The following is a 12,016-nucleotide window of genomic DNA, read 5'->3' on the forward strand; positions in this document are numbered from 1 at the left end:
AGACTGACCAAGAGAGAGATCTTGGAGTCGTAGTAGATAACTCAATGAAAATATCAAGACAGTGTGTGACTGCAATAAAAAAGGCCAACGCTATGCTGGGAATTATTAGGAAGGGAATTGAAAACAAATCAGCCAGTATCATAATGCCCCTGTATAAATCAATGGTACATCCTCATTTGGAGTACTGTGTACAGTTTTGGTCACCACACCTCAAAAACGATATTATAGCATTGGAAAAAGGGCAGAAAAGGGCAACTAGAATGATAAAAGGGTTGGAACACTTTCCCTATGAAGAAAGGTTAAAGCGCTTGGGGCTCTTTAGCTTGGAGAAATGATGGCTGAGGGGTGACATGATTGAGGTTTATAAGATTATGCATGGGATAGAGCAGGTTGAGAAAGAAGTACTTTTCTCCCTTTCTCACAATACAAGAACTCATGGGCACGCCATGAAATTGCTGAGCGGTCGGGTTAGAACAGATAAAAGGAAGTACTTCTTCACCCAAAGAGTGATTAACACATGGAATTCACTGCCACAGGAGGTGGCAGCAGCTACTAACATGGACAGCTTCAAGAGGGAACTGGATAAACATATGGAGCAGAGGTCAATCAGTGGCTATTAGCCACAAGGTATAGATACAAACTCACAGGCTGGGGCAGGTGATGCACTGTATTCTTGATGCTTGAGGGGGCAACAGTGGGAGGGCTTCTAATGTCCTGGCCCCACTGATGGACCTCCTGATGGCACCTGGTATTTTTGGCCACTGTGTGACAGAGTGCTGGACTAGATGGGCCATTGGCCACCTTGAGCCAGATATCTGGAAAGGTGGGATATAAATATAAACAATAAAATAAATAAATAAATTGGCTGGATCCAACATTGGCTTCTCTTATGTTCTTATGGTCTGCCTCCAGCTTTGCTGTGCCATTTGAAACATTTTCAGTTCAGAAGCAAACTATACTCTGAGCTCGGACAAAGTCTTCATATCCCTTAAATAGAAATGGTGGTTCTACAGTTTTATTCCATGCCAAACTCACAAACTTTCCACTCTTTACATCTACTGATGCTTAGGATGGGGGAGGCATGGGGAGTGTGCTGGACATGGCTATGTAAGATCTGCTGTTCAGCCCTGTCCTCCCCTTCGCACCTAACGCACTAAGAACCAGGCCTGTAGCCAGAAAATGTTATGGGGGTTGGGGCAAATGAGTACAGTGGTGGTTGGCCCATCATTATTTATTTATTATTTATACTTTATTATTTACCAATTTTCTACTTGAGACTCGAAGTGGATTACACGGTACAGAACATTGTACTCAAACAGCATGAGAGATCTAATTAAAATGCAATAGGACTAGGAGTACAAAAATTACAAAAATGCAAAAAAGGTATCAAACATGCTATGTCAAGCAATGCCGAAAATGGAATTACAAAAAAGGAAAACAATGCTATAAGAGCACGACAGAACATACAACAAATCAATAATATATAGAGTACACTGTGGCATAGACTACAGTCATGTTCTGTATAAGCTTTATAAGAATGCCCTCTCAAGCAACTGTTTTACATAGTTTGCAGAATTAAAGAAGTGTGAGAGCTTTTACTGAAACCTGAAAGTGCTGAAACTGTAAATGCAATCTTATTTTCTCTGTAAATCACTAAATCAAAGTTTCTAACAGCGCCACTTCCCACTCCTGCAGGCTTTAGCCCTGCTAACTGCTAATTCTGTTCTAGCCAGTCGCATAGAGAATTCACCCTTGGAAGATTTATGACAGGATTTACACTTTTTACCTCATCTTCTTCCTTTTTCACAAAGAAAATTTACACCTGAAAGACGTGTGACAGATTTCACACCAACCTATAATGCTGATTGGAGGGGACATGGCAAATGATTGATGCGGCACCATCCCTTTTGCACCACTGTGGCTATGGGCCTGCTAAGAATGTCTGCATTTTTAAATAAATACACAAATAAAGCTAGAAACAGGGTTTACCTATTCATTCAGGACACATCCCTAGTTTAACAGTAATGTATAACTGAATCCCCGAAGAGTACACATTGTTTTAAATGATGGAGAACATACATTGTCAGTAAATTGCTTTTAAATTAGACTCTAATAAGGTACATAATAGGACTTCTTTTTTTCTCTTTCTTTTGCATCTTTTCTCCCCCAAAACGTGGTAATTGCTTCAGTGACAGAATAGAAAGTACTAATTTGTGTTTTTTCAGGCTTGTCAACACAATAAGTGATCTTAGAATGTTTCAATGAAACAATAGAAAAGCAGATGGCATCAGCAGTGTCTTCTGGATTAGCAGAACCTCCAAATGGATAAATGTTAAGAAAGTTTAGCATAATGATAAAACAAGGGAAAGTATCTTGTCAGCTGTGGGTTTTTAAAGCTACATCACAAAGGTAATTTTCAACTGTGAGGAACTTCTTTTATGTGATCTCATGACCTAAATGAAACTTGCCTTTAGATGGCATTGAAGAAATACTCTGAAGTTCACTTACAGTGCAATCCTCAGAACGTTTAACTGCATTAAAGGATGTAACTCTGCTTGTAATTGCACTGCCAATGGTGTCTTTTGAAAAGTCACTTTCTGTTCCAGCCCTTTACCTGTAGAATGAGATTAGGAAGCAGAAGAGTCAGGGTACCAGAGGTTTTGAACAGATAAGTCTGGAGCTGCCTATAGCTCCATGGCTCTTACAGAGAAACTCATGCATCCGCTAGTAGAAGACTCAGCACAAGAGGACAAAGCGATTGGTTCTAGCCTTGTTTTTGTATTTGTTTTAAACCCTTTTATTTCATATAAGTTTTATTTGTGTTGGTTAGCTGATAGCTTCATTTCAGATGGTTTTCTTAGTTCATGTTAAGCTTCTAGGACAGAATGCCCGGGGTGGGGGAGTAGCTCAGGACATTAAAGAAAACACCTGTGCTGTACTCCAAAAATGAAGCATTTTATTTATTTACTGTAAGCATGTGTAGCCTGTTTCCAACCAAAAACTGGCGCCTGGGTCAGCAATCAACATAATAAAAAACACTGTATCAGGATGACATGAAATGATGTGAGATGATGTGCATTGCACTGTATCAATAGAGTAATCCTGTATTAGTCTATCAGATCCACATTTACATTTTCCACAATTTGTCATACATGCAAAAATTATTCCTAACATTTTGGGATTTTGTGGGGTAGCCCTAATAGCTTTCCTCATTTCTCCTTGGTCAGGGACAGAGGGTGGCACTGGGAGAGAGGGTGTCAACTAGGTACTCCTTAATATGTGGGGTTCCACGGGGGACAGTCCTCTCCCTAATGTTATTTAACATTTGTATGTGCCCCCTTCCCAAGTTGGTGCAAAGTTTTGGGTTGGGGTGTCATCAGTACTTAGGTACTGATAGGGATACCAGGTCTCTCACTTTGGCAGGAGGCCTCATACACCCCACCAGCCATTTCCACTGCTACGTAGCTGGGCAGTGGGAGAAAAGGGGATTGAATAGAGAGGGAATTGCCAGCAGTGCTAGTATGTCACCAGAAAGGCATCTCCCACTGGTTTCCAGTCTCATACTGGCAAACCTGGGTACTGATTTAAGTAGGTCCTAGGAAAGGAACTGCAAGGAGATTGAATCAGTCAGTCCTAAAAGAAATCAACCCCAACTGTTCCCTGGAAGGGAAGCTCAAATACTTTGACCACCAAATGAGAAGGGAGCACTCACTGGAGAAGACTCTGATGTTGAGAAAGATTGAAGGTAAAAGAAGAAGGAGACAGCAAAGGATGAGACGGTTAGACAGTGTTATCGATGCAGTGAGCATGAAATTAAGCAAACTCCGGAGCATGACTGAAGGCAGGAGGGTCTGGCGTGATGTGGTCCATGGGGTCATGAAGAGTCGGCCTCGACTGTGCAACTGAACAACAACATGAAAGGTATCCATGGCTGTCTAGGCCGGGAATGCTGCCTCCCTGGTCCCTGGGAGGGCCTGGTCTAGGGTTCCCCGCTCCAGAATGGGAAACTCTTGGAGATTTGGGAGTGGAGATTGGGGAGAGGAGGACCCCAGTAGAGTATCAATGCCATAGCGTCCAACCTCCAAAGCAGCCATTTTTTCCATGGGAACTGATCTCTGTAGTCTGGAGAGCAGCTGTAATTCAGGAAGAACTCCAGACCCCACCTGGAGGTTGGTAACCCTAGCCTGGTCTCTTCTGTCCTCCAGGGTCCCAGGCCTGGCCAGCTGTCTGGCTTCCTGCCCAGATGGGTCTCCCTCCCTTCTTCTGACTCGAGCCTTTTATGCCCTTACCTTCTGTCTCACCAACCTACACATGAGTAGGCCTTTACTCTGAAGGATAATTCTATTTGTAAGGCAACCTTTAGCACCTATAGTAGCCATCTGAGACCTTGTCGGCTCCTGGGGCCCTTTCCCTCCTCCTGGGTTCCCCCACTGCACACTTTGACCTGGGATGCCAGAGGGAGTGATGCAAGCTGTTTCTTCACCCTCATCTACAACAATACATTAAAAATCACAACTACTTGTGAGGACTGAGGAGTATCTGAACAGAAAAGGGATTTCATCCCTGGAAATATGCAAAATGCAGTCTATAATTTAAACCCATTAGTATAATTATAATGAGTTGGATGCCTGGATTTATTCAGCAAGTGAGGGTGCTTTCTTTTGGTGCAAGAGCCTTTTCCTGTTGCAGAAAAGCCTTTTTGCTAACAGGAGAGGATGTCAGAGGATGTCTTTTGTCAGAGGATGTCTTCTTCAAGCAGAGAAAAGCACCCACAGCTATCAGAATAAATCCAAAGCATTGATCCCAAGCAATGTGGTTATTTTCTGTTTCCTATTTATTTATTTATTTAATTTTATTTATACCCCGCCCTCCCCCCGCGCGGGCTCAGGGAGGCTTACAATGTACGGGTGCAATACAAGGTAAAGGTTCCCTTGCTCGAAAGCCAGTCGAATCCGACTCTAGGGTTGCAGTGCTCATCTCCGTTTCAAAGCCGAAGAGCCAGCGCTGTTCGAAGACATTTCCGTGGTCATGTAGCCGGCATGACTAAACACCAAGGCGCATGGAACGCTGTTACCTTCCCACCGAAGTGGTACCTATTTATCTACTTGCAATTTCTTGCTTTCGAACTGCTAGGTTGGCAGGAGCTGGAACTAGAGACGGGAGCTCACGCCGTCATGTGGCACCCGGGTCTCGAACTGCTGAACTGCCGACCTTCCACAGCCTGCAGTTCAGCGTCTTAGCCACTTGAGCCACCGCAGCTCCTCTGTTTCCTATTACCTTCTATTTAATTTTTAAAGACAATATTGTCTTCAGTGATGGTGTTTAAAGTCGTAATAAGCAGAGCACACCTGCCTTGGTGCAGAGTATTTACAGTTTATTATACAAATATTTACACAGTCCACAGGAACTCAGCATTCGGCTGTTAGACCAACAAACTGCTTCGCCAGGCAATAGTAACCACATAGTCAGTTGTAGTGAACTCAACTGGACACAATATATACAGGTATACAACCAATCACAGTACAGTACATTACAAATGCTGAGTCATAGTGACTTCGTGAAAGCTGATGCAATTGGCTGTCATGTGACCTCAGAACTGTCAAGTTAGATCATACAGATCGCAGTGACTGCTGTCATCTTGAATGGCATCATTCTGTATATGCCAACACTCAGTAGTTTAAAGCCTTACATGGCCTAGGACCAACATATCTGAGGGACCACCTCTTTCCATATATGCCCCGAAGAGCACTATGCTGTATGCATCAACATCTCCTGGTAGTTCCTGGCCCAAAAGACGTCTGTCTTGCCTTGACCAGGGCCAGGGCCTCCTCTGCCCTGGCCCCTGCCTGGTGGAGCATGCTCCCTATTGAGATCAGGGCCCTGCAGGATCTTCTTCAGTTCCACAGGGCTTGCAATACAGAGCTGTTCTTCCAGGCTTTTGGCTGAGGCAGTGGATGTTCATATATGGCTTCCCTTTTTGTCGTTCTGTTATCCTTGTAACAACTACTGGCCATTATTCATATTTCATCACGGGCCAGGAACCTCCTACAACCAGAAAATTTCTTTGCTATCAGCTCTGACCATCATTTTAATATTTACCATGATGTTTTAAACTTTAATTTTTATTGTATTAATCAAATGTATATTGTATAAATGAAAAGTTGTTACCCACTCTGAGCCTGCTTGTGGAAAGGTTTTGCTATAAATATGAATGAATAAATAAATAGTTTTATTTACTTATATTTAATTGGGGGAGTGCTAATTTTGAGTATTGTTAACATTAAAATTATATACAATCATACAGTAAACCTTTACTTTAGTTTTAAAAACTATAATAAGACCCAGTTTATAAACTACTTGCACCCATTGCCTTGCCACACTACCAAAGGTGTTTTTTTTATAAGTAAGTTGTTGGAGTTCTTAGTAAGGAAGGAAAGATATCTTCCTTATATGCAACCAAATGTATCAGTTACATTATAGGAGGAGTGCAAACTACGAGAAATATTTTTATTCTAACAAAATGTCAATGATAGTAGCAGATATATATTCTGTGAAACCAATAGGCCTTCAAGTTGAGAAATCAAAAGATCCCAGTAAATAATCATATGTGATTAAGTGGAGGACACCTGTCAGTGTAACTCCAAGGGTCACAGATTCCTATATCCACAGAAGTGGGCCTAACAGAATATATCAACTTGATAGGTCCATTTTTCAGAGATAAAGCAGTGACATCCTAAATAGAGTTCTTCAATAGACTTCACTTAAGTCTCCATTGACTTCAATAGACTTAGAAGGGTGTAAATCTGCTTTGGATAGCACTGAAAGGGGCAGTCACATGCATGAGATAAAGCGGGGGGGGAGCTCGAGGAATTTGACCCGCAGTTGCACGATCACACTGTCCTTGGAAGCTGCAGCAACAGCCCACCGCTATGTGATCAGACGCAACCACGGGTGAGTCGGGTTTGGGGTTTTTTGTTTTGTTTTTTTGCTGTTTGTTTCTGATGCACTTACACGAGGAATCGATGAATTGCATCTCCACGCTGAGGTCTCCCTATGGAATTTGTGATGATGTGCATACTGAGGGGGGGAACAATGGCACGGAGCCAGGATTGGAACACTTTCCCTATGAGGAAAGGTTAAGGCGCTTAGGGCTCTTTAGCTTGGAGAAACGACGACTGAGGGGTGACATGATTGAGGTTTATAAGATTATGCATGGGATAGAGCAGACAGAGAAAGAAGTACTTTTCTCCCTTTCTCACAATACAAGAACTCATGGGCACTCCATGAAATTGCTGAGCGGTTGGGTTAGAACGGATAAAAGGAAGTACTTCTTCACCCAAAGAGTGATTAACACTTGGAATTCACTGCCACAGGAAGTGGTGGCGGCTACAAGCATGGACGGCTTCAAAAGGGAATTAGATAAGCATATGGAGCAGAGGTCCATCAGTGGCTATTGGCCACAAGGTATAGATAGGGACTCTGGGGCAAGTGATGCTCTGTCATCTTGGTGCTTTGGGGGGTCAACAGTGGGAGGGCTTCTAATGTCCTGGCCCCACTGGCACTGGTATTTCTGGCCACTGTGTGATACAGAGTGTTGGACTGGATGGGCCTTTGGCCTGATCCAACATTGGCATCTCTTATGTTCTTATGATGGCCTGATCAGACCATCCCGGTGCCATGAGAGTGCGCAGGAGCAATCAGACACAGGAAACTCCATCTGTGGCACATCGCAACCTGTTTACTACCAGATTTTCCCTGGTGTCTTTTTGCTCCGCTTCTGTGGCGGAACAAAACAGGTTGCCGATGGGTGTTGGGTGCTTCCCAGATGTTCATATCTGATTGCACCCTTTAAATCCATCTGGCATTTGCATCTATGGCAGGGCTAATTGTAGGTGTGATCACGCCCAAAGAAAACCATACTGGCTGTACCATCAGACTTCATTGCATGAAGAGCTCTGTTTGATTAAAGTATATGTGAGGGCGATCTGGCTGCGACACCTGTCACCCCATTGATCGCCAGGGTTGATTCAGCTGATCTGGCTGGCTAGGCAGGTGTCCCCTACCACCCTCACCACTCCATCTGTGTCCCTCCCAAAGCTGCACACTCGGTGGAAGAGGATGACCATCCCAGATAGAAGGAGTGTACCATCAAGGGTATACGGAAGTATATACATGCACAATATTTATAATGGTCAGTGACAGAGACAGATATACAGCACATCAGCTACTTTGCTTATGTTCTACTTTTAGAAAGTATTGCAAATTTAAAGGCCCAGTAGTTTTCATTCACAATCCTCTATCATGCATCAGGATGTGACATTTATTCTTCTTTTATTCCATTAGAGGTTGGCAGTGCCTCTCACCTGAATGAACTAGCTTGTTTTACTTTATCCTTTTCTAAAGTGCACCTAAATGTTAATTCAGAAGGAAAAAAAGCAGTACATTAATTAAATGATAGCAACTTAATGTCATTAACTTGCTGAAGTATCAAAAGAAAATGACTGCCAAGAGGCAAGAGGAGTGGAGAGAGAGTAAAGGAGGAAGAGAGAGGACACATTCCCACTCCAGCTGGTCTGTGAAACAAATTTGAACTTTAAAGTGCTATTATTACCAATGGGGAGACCTGGCCTTCAGAGTTCAGAAGGCAGGTCCTTTCTTTGAAACAATGTCCCTGTAAAGGGCAATGCTCTGCAGACCAGTTCTGGCTTTCTCCTGCATTTATCAGGAGAGAATACTGGAACTGAGAAATATTAGGAGTACCTTTCATGGTATCAGATATAGCCAATTGCTACTATGTTATACTGTTATCCATTAGATTTGTGGTGTAGTCTAGATTCAATGGCCTTTTGGTGTCTTTCAAATCTTTGATGCCATTCTTAAAATGATGCTGAAACATCACTTTGCCCTGGCTGTATTGCAAGATCACCAAACATGGTTAGACAATGTTTATATTCCTTACTCCTCTAGTTTAGGAAAGGTCTCCTTTTGGCATGTAATATTCATTCAAACACCAGCCTCAATTTGTACCTTGGTTGTCTGTAGCAAACTCATCTAATATCCACACAGCCAATTTGTTGTGAAAATACAACAGAGAAAGAAGTCTAACTACCCTTACTATTGTCACTCCATAATTTACTAACTCTATGTAGAGTACTGGGGCTATTCACTGAAATTGACACACAGTAGGTTTAGGGTACACAATAAAAGAGACACATGCCATAATTACATGTTTGAATTAAATGCCTCGAGGAATAATGATACTACTGATGTTGATGGTTTATTGAAAGCTGTGCCTAAATTATGATGTCTTAATGGCCTTAGCCGTGATTCCATGTGAGTTTTGATGCATTAGACTCTAATTATTATATGCCAGGGAGCTGGATTAGGATCTGGGTTCAAATCTCCATTCTACCATGGAAGCTTGCCAGGTGCCCTTGGGCCAGTCAGCCTAACCTACTTCACAGGGTTGTGTGTAAAATGGAGGAGAGGAGAATGTTGTAAGCCCATTCCCACTGGGGAGGAAAAGGGAGTATGAATTAAATGAATAAATGTTGAGGATTGCTAGGAATGTCATGATGGACCTTTGGTCTGATCAGAAATTGATATTTTATATAATGAAGATACAGATGATCTAGTTGTCTTACAAGTATGCCTTACATCCAAATAACATGTTTTGGAACAAAAGAGTCAATGCGAAATAATGCAATGGGTTATGCAGAAAGGTTAGACTTTTGTGAGAATGTATATACTGCAAGAATATTTTATTTATTTTTAAAAAAATTAATGCCACCTTTCCACCCAAATTAGGATGCCCAAGGCAGCAAGCATTAAAACTTTTCAACATTAAAACAGCGTTTAAAATAAAGTACATAAAAGTACATTCAATAAAGACATATAAACACACAAACACAAATAACAACCCAACCAGAGAGGAGGGCCAACAATAGCTAATGGGCAAACAAAACAAAAGAAGTCTTTACCCACTGGTAGAAGAAAATTGTAGAGGGACAGAGAAGACTCTTCCTAGGGAGGGAGGAAGTTCCAAAGTTCTGGCACCATGACCAAGGAGGGCTTTTTTCGGGTTGCCATTCTCTACCCTCAGATGGGACACAGGAGTGAAACACATCCTCCAAAGATGACCAGGGTGGAAGGATAGGTTCACATGGGAAAAGGCTGTCCTTCAGGTATGCTGGCCCAAGGCTGTATAGAGCTTTAAATGTCGATTTCAGCACCTTGATTTGAGCCCAGAAGTTGATTGGAAACCAGTGTAGGTAGAACAAAACTGGAATGATATGGTCCCCATAACCCATTCCAGTCAACTTTCTGGCTGCAACATTCTGAACCAACTGTAGCAACCCAGACTGTTTTCAAGGGCAGATGCGTGTAAATTGCATTCATATAAGTATGTCGTCTAAGTGGACTTTTCATCAGATTTCTTTAATCAGGATTATACTGGAAATACGGCCTTTCTAAATTCTGGGGGTTTCCCCCCACTTCTGAAACAAGTCTTACATGTACAGTTTAAATATATATGTTTAGTTATGCACATAAAGAAAACAGATTTTAAAGGGTAAAAATCTGAATCTCAGCACATAATTTTTGATGAAGCTCAATAATCAGATCTACATTACTGAACTGCCAAAAAGACCACAAGCAAAAGTAATAAAATATGTGATGTGAAAGTTGAATTTGTTTTCCATGCTGTCTCCCAGCATGTTTTGTGAAAATCCCTGATGAAAGGTGTGTTTGTTGTTCTGAAGAATGAATGGAAACAAACATTAATGGTGAAAACCTTTGTCTTTGGGCTGAAATTTGTTTTTGATGATTTTCTGCTTCCTTCCTGTTATGTGACTCCTTTACATCAGTCTTCAAATAGCAAATCCCACCTTTACAGGATGCCTAACATTAGGTAGTAGGACAAGACAAGAAGGCAAGCTCCTTCTAACATACTAAATAGCAAAAGACTTCCTACAGTGTAAGGAAAGTCTACTTAGTACAAGATCACCAACACATTGCTAATTCACGGTAATTCAACAGGGGGAAAGCTGTTTACAGTACCATCCAAAGCAGAGTTATACCCTTTTAGGTCCATTGATTTCAATGGATTTAGAAGAGTAACTCTGCTTAGGATGCAGTTGTTTGTGTGACAAATGTTGCTTTCTGTTAGGCTAACCTAGACAAACAGAATCAAAGCAATATCTACAAAGACCTCTCTTGAACAAAAAAAGCTTTCCCTCTGACAAAAAACTCCTTTGAATTTCAAATGCATTGGGAATGTTGAGTTGAACAAATATGGTTTATAACTATATATGTCTCCTCTATTTTACCAAATCAATGACTGGTGTAGGATGTTTCAGATCCACTGGCTCTTTGAGCTATAAAAGATTTTCATGGCCAAACCACTGGAGTGACTCATTTGTTTTGATCCCCCTTCATTTAGAGGGATTTATTTATTTATTTATTTCTTCAGAGGACGGCGGAAGACAGGAAGGCCTGGTGGGAGCTGGTCCATGGGGTCGCGAAGAGTCGGACTCGACTGTGCGACTGAACAACAACAACAACAACAACAACATTTATTTATTTAAGGAGCTGCGGTGGCTCAAGTGGTTAAGGCGCTGAACTGCAGGCTGTGGAAGGTCAGTAGTTTAGCAGTTCGAGACCCAAGTGTGCCGTATGATGGAGTGAGCTCCCGTCTCTAGTTCCAGCTCCTGCCAACCTAGCAGATCGAAAGCTAGAAACTGCAAGTTGATAAATAGGTACCACTTTGGTGGGAAGGTAACAGCATTCCATGCGCCTTGGTGTTTAGTCATGCCGGCCACATGACCACGGAAACGTCTTTGGACAGCGCTGGCTCTTTGGCTTTGAAACGGAGATGAGCATCGCAACCCTAGAGTCGGACTCGACTGGCTTTCGAGCAAGGGAACCTTTACCATTACTTTTATTTATTTATTTATTTATTTATTTATTTCATTACATTTATACCCCACCCTTCCCGCGAACGGGCTCAGGGCGGCTT

This window comes from Gekko japonicus, unplaced genomic scaffold (assembly GCF_001447785.1).
Source record: "Gekko japonicus isolate JY-2015 unplaced genomic scaffold, Gekko_japonicus_V1.1 scaffold382, whole genome shotgun sequence".
Classification (NCBI taxonomy): Eukaryota; Metazoa; Chordata; class Lepidosauria; order Squamata; family Gekkonidae; genus Gekko; species Gekko japonicus.